A 14,368-nucleotide genomic window follows, 5' to 3' on the forward strand; every position below is an offset into this window, starting at 1 on the left:
AGATCCTTTGAGGACTCTCCAGATGCCATACTAGAGGGCTGTGGTAGGACAATTCCCATAAACTGGCTTCAGTGATGCTCCTGAGGTTGGGCAGGGAAATCTCTTGGCCATTATTCTCTGGAAACAAAGCAACCTCATCCAGCCTTAATACTCTTTACTCTTCTCAGTAGTACAGATATCAGAAAAGAAGAGGATGGCAAATGTTTTCTGATAGATACCTCTCCCTAAGTTTCAGTTCATTGAAATGATTAATAAAACACCTTTTGAAATGTTGTAGTGTTAAGACAGAGTTTTGCTCTCTTATTTGCGGGCTATGTTATTTCTAAGGGTATATTTTTCTTTATGTTGAAGAAGGGGAAAAAAAATAGAAATTATAATCTGACTTTCAAGTTTTCATGCTCAGCAATCCATAAATATTGTTTTGGTCTTGTATTTACATTGTCCTTTCCTTCAAATGAGTTTATTGTTTTGTCCTAACTAAAAATTACTTCCTTTGATTCAGAACACATTCACGAAAATATAATTTATTCTTTTTATTTTAAGAAAATCTGCTTTCCCTCCCCCTTAAAAAAAAAGAAGTCTATGCTTCATTTAATTTACGTAAATATTTGGTTTACTTTTGTAAAAGGATTTATCAAGTACAATTATTACAAAATCATCCATTTTAGTTTTAAAAATTTCCTAAAATGCTAATTCAGAATTAGTTACATGAAAGAAAAGTTGCAATTGGCTATTCTATAACAGGGGTTTTTTTTTTTTAATTAAAAATTGTGTTTATTTCCAATTCTGTTTTGTTAGGTGTATAAAATGAAATTGTTATCCAAGTATTCTGGAACCTTTTATTTTTAGTCTATTGCTTATGTGACCAACTGGAAAGAGAAAGAAAGAACTTCTTTATACCAAAGTAAGTTACTCGTGGAAATTGCTTGAAACATTTTCTAAGCCAAAGAGATTAGTCATAGCATTAGCCAGCAATTAAATAATAAGTTCTCCTAACATATGAACTGTACTATATCTTTTATTTCTAAAGTGATTTCCACAAAATCTTTCATAAAAGATGAAGACATTCTATGTGATCTTCTCTTCTTTTGGAATAATGCCACCAAGATTTGATCCTATGAGTAAGAGTGCTCAAGAAGAGCTGGGCTGCTGAATGGCTTCCTTGTTGAAACATTGACAACAGTTACCTTTCATGGACCCCTCGAAGCTTCTCCAAATGTCTAGCAGCAACTCCTATTATACTTCATACTGTAGCAATGCTGGTGAGCTGTATTTTGACCAATAATATACATTTTTTAAAGTATCCCATTTATCTGACCTTAGAAACTTATCTCCATTGGAATCTTTTGCAAAAATTGTGGAATAGGTTTTTTAAAATGTTTTTCTCATATTCTCAAAAATGCCAATGCCATTTCATTAATATAAACACTGACTTTTCAGAACTGTATATTCTCTGACTGCCAGGCCTGGTCTATGCAGAAGAAATGGATGTGGCCTGATGTGCTAGGCAACACTGCACTTTGAGAGATGAGGGACAGTCACTTAGAGTTCTGTCCTCTACAGAATTTCTTTAGGTGCCACCATGAGCCAGGCCTTGGACTCCGTTTTATCCATGTTGCTCTGTGTATTGAGAAACACACATTATTGGCACAGTGAAGAGCAGACTATTTTTCAGAATCGTGCAAAGTATTTCTTAATATGAAAACCAAATGCATTTTTTGATTTTTACCTTTATTTCAAAATAGCAATTTTTGAAATTTTAAGAGATGAATGGATTAATTTTTAAGGATTTTGAGTGCTTACCTCACACAAACTCTGATGGATTACTTCCACTTCAATGCGTAGCATTGATGTTAAAAAATAATTGATGGATAAAGATTGAAGATTAGTAAGGAGACTATTGTAATGGTAGAGGAGTGAGTTAGTTATAAGAACCTGAACTAGAGTACTAGGAGTAAGAAAGGACAAGAAGGTAGATTTACCAGAACTTGATGATAGATTGAATGGGGAGGACAAGAGAGGAGTGTGGAAACTGATTTTGGAGTTTTGATTGGGAAAATGTTACTAACACACACACAAAAAGGAAGTTCGGAGGAGGAACTGATTTGCTGAAAGGTATTTAATGATTTCAACTTGGAAAATTTGGTATGAAGAACTGAAACATCTTGGTGAAGATATCTGGCTGACAGTTTCAAACATGGGCTGTGGAGTTCAGTTTAAAATCGCTATGAGATTTGGGGTTTTACTCATAGAATTTCTATTTGAAACCACAGGCACAGGTATTATAACTGAGATAGTATGTAGGCAGTGTGCCAAAAAGACAGCACTCACACAGCCTCAGTGGATTTCCTCATTTAATACAGGCAAAGAAAAAGAATGAAGAAAGAGGCAAGGTAGAATCAGGTAAAGGGAAGTGGGTTTATTTGTAAGGAAAATATCACCCTGGTACTTGGGGGAGTCTTTTTTTTTTTTTTTTTAAATTACCTACTGGACTTTTTAATTAGTTTATTTTTATTTTTTGGCTGTGTTGGGTCTTTGTTTCTGTGCGAGGGCTTTCTCTAGTTGTGGCAAGCGGGGGCCACTCTTCATCACGGTGCGCAGGCCTCTCACTGACGTGGCCTCTCTTGTGGCGGAGCACAGGCTCCAGACGCGCAGGCTCAGTAGTTGTGGCTCAAGGGCCTAGTTGATCCGTGGCATGTGGGATCTTCCAAGACCAGGGCTCGAACCCGTGTCCCCTGCATTAGCAGGCAGATTCTCAACCACTGCGCCACCAGGGAAGCCCCAGGGGGGAGTCTTAACTTTGGAAAAAAGGGCAGTTACTCCTTTCAAACAAGAGTGAATGAAGACCATAAAGGAAAAAAAAATGTTTTAAAGTAGAGAGTATGTGCTTTAGAAAGCTAAGGTTTAAAAGTAACTTCTCAAATAAAGTAGATGAGGTTATCAGCTGACTCTCAGATTAGAACAAGTTGATCAGAGTTGAAGTTTGCAATACCTCTGTGGGAGTCCAAAGGCAGCTGTAGAAGAATAAAAGGATTATCAAAGACTGGGAGGGTCTAGGATGATTTTGTATTGGATTAAGATGGCATTGTCTTATGGATTTCCTTTCATTAACATCAGAATAATTCTAACCAGGTACCAACTTTCCATTTTATCTAATGTTTATTGGACCGTAAGGAAGGAGAAAAAGTTAATTTGCAACCCCAAAAGTATGCAAATTCAGAAATACTCTACCCAAATTGGTAAAACCAGTCAGAAAATGGGTTCTTAAAATGACTGTTGGTCAACTATATTTCCTTTGGAATAGTGTAGATTTCCCAACATATAACCCACTTGTGCTAGAATCCTTTTTCAATAGATATATATTTCTGGGGTCTGACAATTTACTTCGGAACTCCAGAGTATTCACTTAACTGAAACTTGCTTGCCGTTTATTTATCATTCTGTCATCCTTGAGAGGGGTTTGAGGATAAAAGTTTGTCTCAACCTAGGTAAAATCTGAACTTATTCTCTAGCCTACACCTATTTCCAAGTGAATTTTTCTGTGAGGCTCCACACGAAGTATTTGTCAAGGGAAGAATTTTTTGTTTTGTTTTGTTTAATGCGAAAGACGCCCAGCCAGTAGTTAAATATGTCTTTGGCGCCACCTTCTGTACAGAGTGAAAAATCAGCATCAGAAGAAGTAACTGGTAAACCATTTATTTAATACTTTAACTTTAAATTTTTCCACCTTTTTTACTAAGCATGGTTAATTTTTTGGATCACTTGTGAATGTTTACATTAATTCATTCAGCAAATATTTATGTCTCAGGAACTATGCTAGTGAGGGTTTGTTAGTTATGCAGGAAAGTGATTACTGATATAAAAACAAGGTCCAATCTGCTGGAAGTTTTAGGTGACTTTTTAAATTCTTGGAGATTCATGTCACCTACACCAAAACACTAGAGGCCAAGGTCAGCTCAATATAAAGTCAGAATATTATCACCCAGTGAAGTACAGCTTAAGGACATGCAAAGCTCTTTCAGACCAAAACCATCAACCTACTCATTCCCTGTGGAGGCTAGGTTTTCCATCATTAAGTTCCACCTTTGGATTAAGACACTGGAGTTTTTAAGAAGGTGAAAATGGAGATGAAAGTATATTCTTGGAAAGGGTAAAAGAAAAATTAACAAATTAGTTTACCATTGTGACTTACAAAGACAGTTTGAAAAGACTGAGGATATAAATTCTTATGGGAATGAGCAGAAATGAATCAAGGGGCCTGTGAACTCACCTAAATTTGATAGAACTGACCTTTAGTTCTTTTTGGCACCTATCAGTGCACATCACAAAAGACTGAGGTGTATTAAAGCTACTCCCGCATGACACCAGTACCTGCTCAAAACAAAACAAGCCTTAGACCAAGTTTGGCTTCACATTTAGATACTTATTTAATAAACACCTATTAGTAAGCAGACTCTAAACATTTCATACAACTTGCTTTGTATTCTCTACAAAGTCCCAACTCTCTGTTCTTTTTAGGTGCTGAGACTACCCCCTTGCATGAAAAGTTCTTTTTTAAAAAAAAATACATTTATTTATTTATTTTTGGCTACATTGGGTCTTTGTTGCTGCTTGGGGGCTTTCTCTGGTTGCAGCGAGTGGGGGCTACTCATTGCAGTGTGCGGGCTTCTCATTGCGGTGGCTTCTCTTGTTGCAGAGCGTGGGCTCTAGGAGCCCGGTCTTCAGTAGTTGTGGCACGTGGGCTCAGTAGTTGTGGCTCGCGGGCTCTAGAGCACAGGCTCAGTAGTTGTGGCGCATGGGCTTAGTTGCTCCACGGCATGTGGGATTTTCCCAGACCAGGGATCGAACCCGTGTCCCCTGCATTGGCAGGCGGATTCTTAACCACTGCGCTACCAGGGAAGCCCGAAAAGTTCTTTTAAAGCAGAAGTGACAATATTCCAGAAACAGCACTTGATTGTAATAGAAAGACTCAGCCACTGGATATCCTCCCAACCAATGACTGGATACATGACCATTTGGGGGTCAAGTAAATAGTTTCTTAAATTCTGTTCACGCAAAGGTCTCTAGATTATAGCCAATCTACGTAAATTGAATACCACTCATTTCACCAAGGAGAGCCTGTTTCTACTGTCCATTATGCTAATTAAAAAATCACTAATTTCATCAGTAAAAATCCATATCTGACATTCAGGATGCTAATTAGCAAATATCTGGTGTGTTTCAAAGACATGAATACAGAAGCACTTGTAGTCCTCTCTGAGGTGGCATTTTTGATGTATGTTTGCCACCCATGCCAAGCCATGAATTCTTGATTAAGTACCCATACTCTACATGTAACTAACTCTGTATGCAACCAACCAAAACACACGTTTATAGTAGTACTGCATCTTTGCTGAAGTTTTTAAAAGTAAATTACAGACACCATAAAACAGGGAAACTGTGTATTGCTTATATAGTGCAACTTAGTACACTGGAAAATGGAATTAGCTCCTGGCTTCCTGGAGTTAAGAGATGGAAGCAAAAGCCATGAGTTGAAAGGAGATACCAGAAGAATTGGAGCATCTTAAGAACATATAGGGATATTTTAACAATTTTACATTTGAATGGCCCCATCTCAAGACGTTATATATCTACCCCTAAAAATGGCATGGCTATTTTAAATGCTTTTTGTTTGAAGTTAATATGTGTTCTTAATGCTTCATAATGCTTTCTAAATATTTGCTTCTTAAGTAACTTGAATCCTACATCATGTGAAGTTCAGATTGATTCATATTCAGTGGGCTTTCCTTTATGTTTCATGCTGACCCTCTTCAGCCCACCCCTGCATCCCTGTCATTTTCCTGGCCTTGGGCCACTCATGTTGAAATAACGATAGGAGGTTGTTATCACCTAACTTCTGATCTCGCAAGCATCAGCAACAGTTGGGGTTCAGTATTCTCCTGGCAATCCTGTTTTATAAAATTTCCAGTCAAAACAGCAAACTTGATGTGTTTGGAAGATTCAGGTGACTTTTTTAATCTATTGGATGGGATTCATTCCAATAACTGATTTCCCCTCAATAATTTTAGTAGTTCTTTTATTTTCATTCTTGAATAAAGTATGAATGGATTTTAAATATTAAAGTTCAAAATATTAACATGTGGAAAGTGAAAGAAATCAAGCTTTGATTATTATAGATAATAGAAGTTTTTTTTTGTTTTTGTTTTAAATTCCAAAGCATTAATAGAGGCAATGGATATAGCTTAGTGATATGATTCTCCTCTTATGGATTTCTATATAAAGAGTTTCAGTAACTTTCTTGGCTTTTTATGAAACAGTTTATCCATTGGGGGAAAAGACTACAGGTTTGTGAATCAGACTTTTCGATTACACTCATCCATAAAAAGATAGCATATTGTGTGTTTAGACTAAATTCTAAATTATAGCCAGCTTTAACAGAAATTTTTAATGAATTGACCACTAAACCAGATAGGACATAGAATCAATCTTTATTTTGGACCTTAATTAGGCAATAAAAACTGCAATTTTGGATTCAGATTCAAGAAACATTTATGGAAACCCTATTATTTCTTTAATATTTTTGTGGTTTTACGTACAGGAAATTCTAATAAGTCAGATTCATTTGGGGGGCTTCCGATATCCTTAAAAATGAAGACATGCCAAAGCCATATTATAAAATGCTTGATATACTTTGAAATTTAAATTAACTAGTTAATAACTTTAATATAAGCCCCCATAAAGATATATAACTTTGCTATTCATATCATAAATTACAGGATCTACTAAAACAGTATACAATTGCTTAATAGTTTATCATAAGGTAGGATGAGCTGGTAACGTTTAAAGATTTTTGATGAACATACTCTTCAAAATGTCAGTTTATCTCCTAACTATATGTATAAACTTATTTGGAAGTGATATAAAAACTTCACATTTGGGGCCCTTCCTGAATAGGAGGCCCAGGCCAAACGGTCCTTCTGATAATGGCCTTTTTGTCCAGCCCCCGCTCTGTCCCTAGCCTCTGAGTGAAAGGATCTGCATTCCAGGCTGGAAGTTAAAACTCCTCTTTTGCCACTGACTTGCTAGTTAATTTTGCTTTGGATAATTCCCTCTGCCTCTCTTTTGTTTTATATGAACTTTTTGATGTATAACATACTTAAAGAAGAGGGAACATATCCTGAATGTAAAGTCTGGAGGACTTTTGCAAATCAGATACACCTGTTTAACCAGCAGTCATATCAAGAAATGGAAAATTACATCAGTAGCATCCCTGTAGCTCTCCTTGAAGGCCTTTCCTTTCATTAATACTTCCTCCATAAGCATAATCACTATTAATTCTTTCCTATTTTTCCCCTTCTCTTTAATAATTAAGTTGAATCTTAAAGAATGTACTATTTTGTGTGTCTGGTTTTTTTGGGGGGGATTATTAAAAACTTTATTATGATTAGTAAAATAATGCTAGTGGGCTTCTCTGGTGGCGCAGTGGTTGAGAGTTCGCCTGCTGATTCAGAGGACGCGGGTTCGTGCCCTGGTCCGCGAAGATCCCACATGCCGCGGAGCGGCTGGGCCCGTGAGCCATGGTCGTTGAGCCTGCGCGTCCAGAGCCTGTGCTCCGCAACGGGAGAGGCCACAGCAGTGAGAGGCCCGCGTACTGCAAAAAAAATAATAATAATAAAAAAATAATGCTAGTGTGTTAACTTATTTGTGTCTGCCTTCTTTCATTTTCATTCATATTCTTGCAGGCCGTCATAGATCATTCGTTATTATTGATGTGTACTATCCCCTTGTATGACTATATCACAATTTATTTATCTTTTCTACTGTTAATGGGTTTTTGGGTCATTTTCAATTTGAGGATTTTATAAGTAAAAATCCTCTGAATATTCTAGTAAAGGTCTTTTGAGTTGTCTGTCATTTTGTAGGAGTTCTTTATTTATTCTATGAGTCCTTTGTCAGGTAAGTGACACGTGTCACTTTTGCAGGGCAGAAATTGAGACACATATGTAGAGAACAAACGTATGGACACCAAGGTGGGAAAGCTGTGGGGGGGTGGTGGTGTGATGAATTGGGAGATTGGGATTGATATGTATACACTGATGTGTATAAAATTGATGACTAATAATAACCTGCTGTATAAAAAAATGTGATCAAATGTATTCTATTGGAAAGAAGCAAAAATAGACCATGTTTATTGTCTAAATTATATAATAATTTAATGATATTTAGCATCTGTTGCAGATGTATTTATTATTGCAGATTGTATTTGCAGATTGTATTTTACTTAAAGTAAAATCTGGAAAAAAAATGGAACGCTTCTTGAATTTGTGTGTCATCCTTGAGCAGGGGCCATGCTAATCTTCTCTGTATCATTCCAATTTTAGTGTATGTGCTGCCAAAGCGAGCACTAGACTGTTTTATCATTTAGTACTGTGACTTCAGGCAAGATACTTAACTTCCCAGAATATCTGTTTGATCGTCTGTTAAATAGATATATAATGCTTACCTAATTTAAGTAGTATGAAGATTGAATGAGATAGCATATTGACATGGTAAAAAGGAAGAAGGGATTATGTTCCTTGTTACATAGCAATCTTTCTAGATTTCATTGACATCTACTTGTCATTTATAGCTGTTAGCATTTGCCTTATGTATTGAGGTGCTCCTATTTTGGGTGTATATATATTAACAATTGTTGTATCTTCTTCTTGGATTGATCCGTTGATCATTATGTAGTGTCCTTCCTTGTCTCTCATAACATTCTTTATTTTAAAGTCTATTTTATCTGATATGAGTATTGCTACTTCAGTTTTCTTTTGATTTCCATTTGCATGAATATATTTTTCCATCCCCTCACTTTCCATCTGCATATGTCCCTAGGTCTGAAGTGGGTGTCTTGTAGACAGCATATATATGGGTCTTGTTTTTGTATCCATTCAGCGAGCCTGTGTCTTTTGGTTGGGCCATTTAATCCATTCATGTTTAAGGTAATTATCGATATGTATGTTCCTATTACCATTTTCTTAATTGCTATGGGTTTGTTGTTGTAGGTCCTATTCTTCTCTTGTGTTTCCCACTTAGAGAAGTTCCTTTAGCATTTGTTGTAGAGCTGGTTAGGTGGTGCTGTATTCTCTCAGCTTTTGATTGTTTGTAAAGGTTTTGACTTCTCCATTGAATCTCAATGAGATCCTTGCCTGGTAGAGTGATCTTGGTTGTAGGTTCTTCCCTTTCATCACTTTAAATGTATCACAGCACTCCCTTCTGGCTTGTAGCATTTCTGCTCAGAAATTAGCTGTTAACCTTATGGGAGTTCCCTTGTATGTTATTTGTTGTTTTTCCCTTGTTGCTTTCATTTATTTTTCTTTGTCTTTAATTTTTGTCAATTTGATTACTATGTGTCTTGGCATGGTCCTCCTTGGGTTTATCCTGCCTGGGACTCTCTGTTTCTCCTGGACACTGGTGGCTATTTCGTTTCCCATGTTAGGGAAGTTTTCAACTATAATCTCTTCAGATATTTTCTCTGGTCTTTTCTCTCTCTCTTCTCCTTCTGGGACCCCTATAATGCAAATGTTTTTGTGTTTAATGTTGTCCCAGAGGTCTCTTAGGCTGTCTTCTTTTCTTTTCATTCTTTTTTCTTTATTCTCTTCTACAGCAGTGAATTCCACCATTTTGTCTTCCAGGTCACTTATCCGTTTTTCTGCCTCATTTATTCTGCTACTGATTCCTTCTACTATATTTTTCATTTCAGTTATTGTATTGTTCATCTCTGTTTGTTTGTTCTTTAATCCTTCTAGGTGTTTGTTCTTTAATTCTTCTAGTGCTTTGTTAAACATTTCTTGCATCTTCTCAATCTTTGCCTCCTTTCTTTTTCCAAGGTCCTGCAACATCTTCACTATCATTATTCTGAATTCTTTTTCAGGAAGGTTGCCTATCTCCACTTCATTTAGTTGTTTTTCTGGGGTTTTATCTTGTTCCTTCATCTGGTACATAGTCCTCTGCCTTTTCATTTTGTCTATCTTTCTGTGAATGTGGTTTTCATTCCACAGGCTGCAGAATTGTAGTACTTCTTCCTTCTTCTGTCTGCCCTCTGTGGATGAGGCTATCTAAGAGGCTTATGCTAGCTTCTTGATGGGAGGGACTGGTGGTGGGTAGAGCTGGGTGTTGCTCTGGTGGGCAGAGCTCAGTAAAATTTTAATCCTCTTGTCTGCTGATGGGTGGGGCTGAGTTCCCTCCTTGTTGGTTGTTTGTGAGGCGACCCAGCACTGGAGCCTGCAGGCTCTTTGGTGGGGCTAATGGTGGACTCTGGGAGCGATCACACCAAGGAGTACTTCCCAGAACTTCTGCTGCCAATATCCTTGTCCCTGTGGTGAGCCACAGCCACCCCCCACCTCTGCAGGAGACCCTCCCACAGCAGCAGGCAGGCCTGGCTCAGTCTCCTATGGGGTCACTGCTCCTTCCCCCAGGTCCCGATACACACAGTACCCTGTGTGTGCCCTTCAAAATTGGAGTCTCTCTTTCCCCCAGTGCTGCTGAAGTCCTGCAATCAAGTCCCACTAGCCTTCAAAGTCTGATTATCTGGGAATTCCTCCTCCCATTGTCAGATCCCTAGGTTGGGGAGCCTGCTGTGGAGCTCAGGACCTTCACTCCAGTGGGTGGACCTCTGTCATGTAAGTGTTCTCCACTTTATAAGTCACCTACCCAGCAGTTATGGAATTTGATTTTACTGTGATTGAGCCCCCCTTAACATCTCATTGCAGCTTCTCCTTTGTCTTTGGATGTGGGGTATCTTTTTTGGTGAGTTCCAGTGTCTCCTTGTTGATGATTGTTCAGCAGTTAGTTGTGAATCTGGTGCTCTTGCAAGAGGGAATGTGTGCATGTCCTTCTACTCTGCCATCTTGACCCAATCTCTCTCTTTCTCAAGTTTGAATTGGATAAATTTCACTAGGGGAAAAATAGATATCACATATCTAAAAGTTAAGCTATAGATTTAAAAAAATGTAACACATACGGGAAAAAAAAGCTAGAAAACTTTGTATAAAACTAATAGAGGTTGCATAAAACCCCATCAATAATCATCATATATAAATGGGAAAAGTAGATTAACAAACAAATTAAAATGGCTAACACATTTTTAAAATTACTACCACTGGGCTTCCCTGGTGGCGCAGTGGTTGAGAGTCCGCCTGCTGATGCAGAGGACGCGGGTTCGTGCCCCAGTCCGGGAGGATCCCACATGCCGCGGAGTGGCTGAGCCCGTGAGCCATGGCCGCTGGGCCTGCACGTCCGGAGCCTGTGCTCTGCAGCGGGAGGGGCCACAACAGTGAGAGGCCTGCATACTGCAAAAAAAAAAAAAATTACCACCACTAGTTTAAGAAATATAGATTAAAATAAAATAGCATTTCCCCTATAAAATTAGTAGAGATTTAAAAATAGCAATATGAAACACTGATATGATGATACCCTCATTAAATGGTACTGTGTCTATAAATTACAATTTCTTGAAAGTGGCAATAAAGCACCAATCTTAAACATGCTATACTCTTTTAACTAGTCTGGTCTCTGAGGATTGCAAGTTGTAGAAACTCTCACCTTACACCTGCTTAGGTCAAAAAAGAAATTATTATATCCTAGTTTTAGGATGGAATCTGCTACTGAAATTCTGTTATTAGGAATCTGCCTGTTTAAATCTCTAGCTTCTGCCCTTCCTCTGTGTTAGCCTCATACCAAGGCAGGCTCTCTCTGGTGGCACTAGAAAATTGGGCTTGTATCAGATCACATTAGCAATCCCTAATGAAAGGGAATGACTCTTCCACAGTGGTTCTTAGAACAACCAGGGCTGAATCTCGGTGCCTGTATTGGGTCTCTCATTCAGTCCTGAATGAGTAACTGAAGCCAGGAGGGATGGAGATGACTTTACCCAAACATCTTGGGATACAAAGTGAGGTGCTGCTACCAAAAGAAGGGGAAAAAAGGCCAGTCAGGAAAAATCAATAGATACTTACTACACAATTTCACCCTTTAATAACATTCCTATGAATCAATGTTAAGAAATAATAGATGCAGATTTACATCAGTGTTTATTAGAGCTTTAGTTTTAATGCTAAAAAACAGAAAACAAGAAAACTTAAACAATCTTATTGTCCAATAACAGGGAAATTGTAAATTAAGGAATATAAAGTGTTTTAGGGAGTCATTAAAATAATATTTTCAAATGGTTTTTAGTGCTTATGAGGAAAGAACATTTTATAATAGAAAGCCATAATAGCAGAATGTGAGATAATTTATAGAGTATGATCTCACCTCTATAAAAAATGTGCAGAAAAAATGAGGAAAAACCTATTAAAATAATAATTAGTTCTAAGAACTGTTGGAATTCAGTCATTCATAAAAATATTTTTGGAATGCTTATTTTATGGCAGGAATTTTTATTCAGAATATTGTTGTCTCTATAATTTCCATATTTTTACCTGTGTTACAATAAGCAACTGAGAGGTGCATTACATTTAGACTGAAATTCTAATAACCCTACTCAAATCCTTCCTATGTTCCAAACATCATTCATCATGCTTTCAGGTACACTGTCTCATTCAATGTGTCCCTTATGAAATCAGTTGTCAGCTTTATTTGCTCCACGAGAGTATTTTTCTTCTATAGGAGCCATAAATAAAATCTGTTGATTGACAGAGTGATTCATTTGTTCATTCATCCAATCACCACCTATGAATTGTTGAAGGGATTAAAAAATAACCCCTAAATTTCCTAAAATTGGAAAGGTAAGAAAGCTTTTAAATTATCATAGGTCAGTGAACAGGTTTTTGTGATTAGAATATGTTAATCATTCTTTGCTTTAAGTAAGTGAAGAGTTACATGAATGTCAGCAATTATGTCAAAGCCATTGTGTGTGAAGAGATTATATTCATGTATAGTAGCATTCAATTGCAATCATAAAAATAATTTATTATGTAAATGGTCTTTCTGCAAGATTTTAGAATTACTGTAATTCCTATTATTAATGTTTAAATATATAGTTAATGTATATATATATATATATATATATATATATATATACTATATACACATTAAATATATTCAGTTTATTTTCTACACATTTATTTATGAATAATTTTCATTCTATCTGCTGGCTCAAGTGGGATAAAAGGTTACAAAGTTTTCTGACCAAAGGATCTTCTGGTGGGAGTTTGTGGCTGCCACACACTGAAATTTCAGATCATGAGAGGACATTATTTGTGGAGGCAGTGCATCCAAACCTCCAAGGAGACTGCTGCAGCCAACTTTCACAAGAAAGAGATGTAGGCAGAGGTTTCCAGGTTGAAACCTCTGATGGGGTTGTCAATAGTAACTGTGAGAGAACGTTTTTATAGACTGTCACAAAGCAGGCAGCTTTGTGGTGCAATGGCCTGGGGTAGTTTTTGAGCAGGACAGAGGAGAGGCACTGCATGCTTATTATTTTTCCCACCTAACGCAAAGCAAGAAGGTGACAAATGCTGCCCATCTAAATGCAGAGCTTAGCGTGTCCAGATAACTTAATTCTTAGTGATTCACACACAACAGTTCACTTACTCCTCACTAAACCCTATAGGATAGGTACTATTATACAGATGAAGGAGCTTTTTTTCTTTTTTTAAACAAATGAAGGAAATGACGCTTTGAAAAGTTACTTGACCAAGATCACACAGTTAGTAAATGCCTGAGCTCAAATTCATGCTCTGAATCCCAGGGTTGGTTTCTAAAATGCTGAAAGGAAACAGACGAGTTATACTTGATAGTGGTAGGTTTCCATTTTTATCTTCATAAAAAATGCATATTTTTTACACTGAAACTGAATAAATGAAATTTCTTTCAAGCTTACCTGATGTGTTTTTTTCTTTTAAGAAAAAAGAACACTTCTTTTAAGATGTGTTTAGCATCTTTTAAAATATCTTTGTTCTTGGAAGTTTTGGGCATGGGGGATAGTCTGTTAAATACTATAATCCAATTCCCAATACCACCCTGCTTGTGTTGGTGCCAGCGCATGGGGAATTCAGTCCTTCCAGCTGCATTTGCAATGCTTACCACTAGAGGGAGGGACCAGACCATGGAGAGGAGCAGCAAGTCCACTAAGGAACTCCGTGGTCAATTCATTCATCGGCAGCTGGAAATAGCCTGAGCAGAAACTGGGGAGCCCTTTGTTAGTAAAGACAGATGTCTTCTTGTTACCTGGAAGAGATGATTTTGCAACCCCAGTAAAGAGAAGAGCCAAGTTGTGGAGCCTTGAAGTGAGAGAGGCTAATATACTTAGTATCCTAGATTTGATCTTTAGCACTATTGACATTTTAGACCAGTTAATTCTTTGTTCCTGGAGGTTGTCCTG

At 37.3% G+C, this 14,368-nt stretch overlaps 1 non-coding gene across 1 annotated transcript; it reads right to left on the reverse strand.

The window, feature by feature from the left end:
* Window positions 1-8,298: 8,298 nt before the first annotated feature.
* LOC132500443 (U6 spliceosomal RNA) lies at window positions 8,299-8,405 on the reverse strand. Its single transcript, XR_009534035.1, has one exon. It is a non-coding gene; the product is annotated as a U6 spliceosomal RNA (small nuclear RNA).
* Between the last annotated feature and the right edge of the window lie 5,963 nt (window positions 8,406-14,368).

Source organism: Mesoplodon densirostris, chromosome 12 (genome assembly GCF_025265405.1).
Source record: "Mesoplodon densirostris isolate mMesDen1 chromosome 12, mMesDen1 primary haplotype, whole genome shotgun sequence".
Classification (NCBI taxonomy): domain Eukaryota; kingdom Metazoa; phylum Chordata; class Mammalia; order Artiodactyla; family Ziphiidae; genus Mesoplodon; species Mesoplodon densirostris.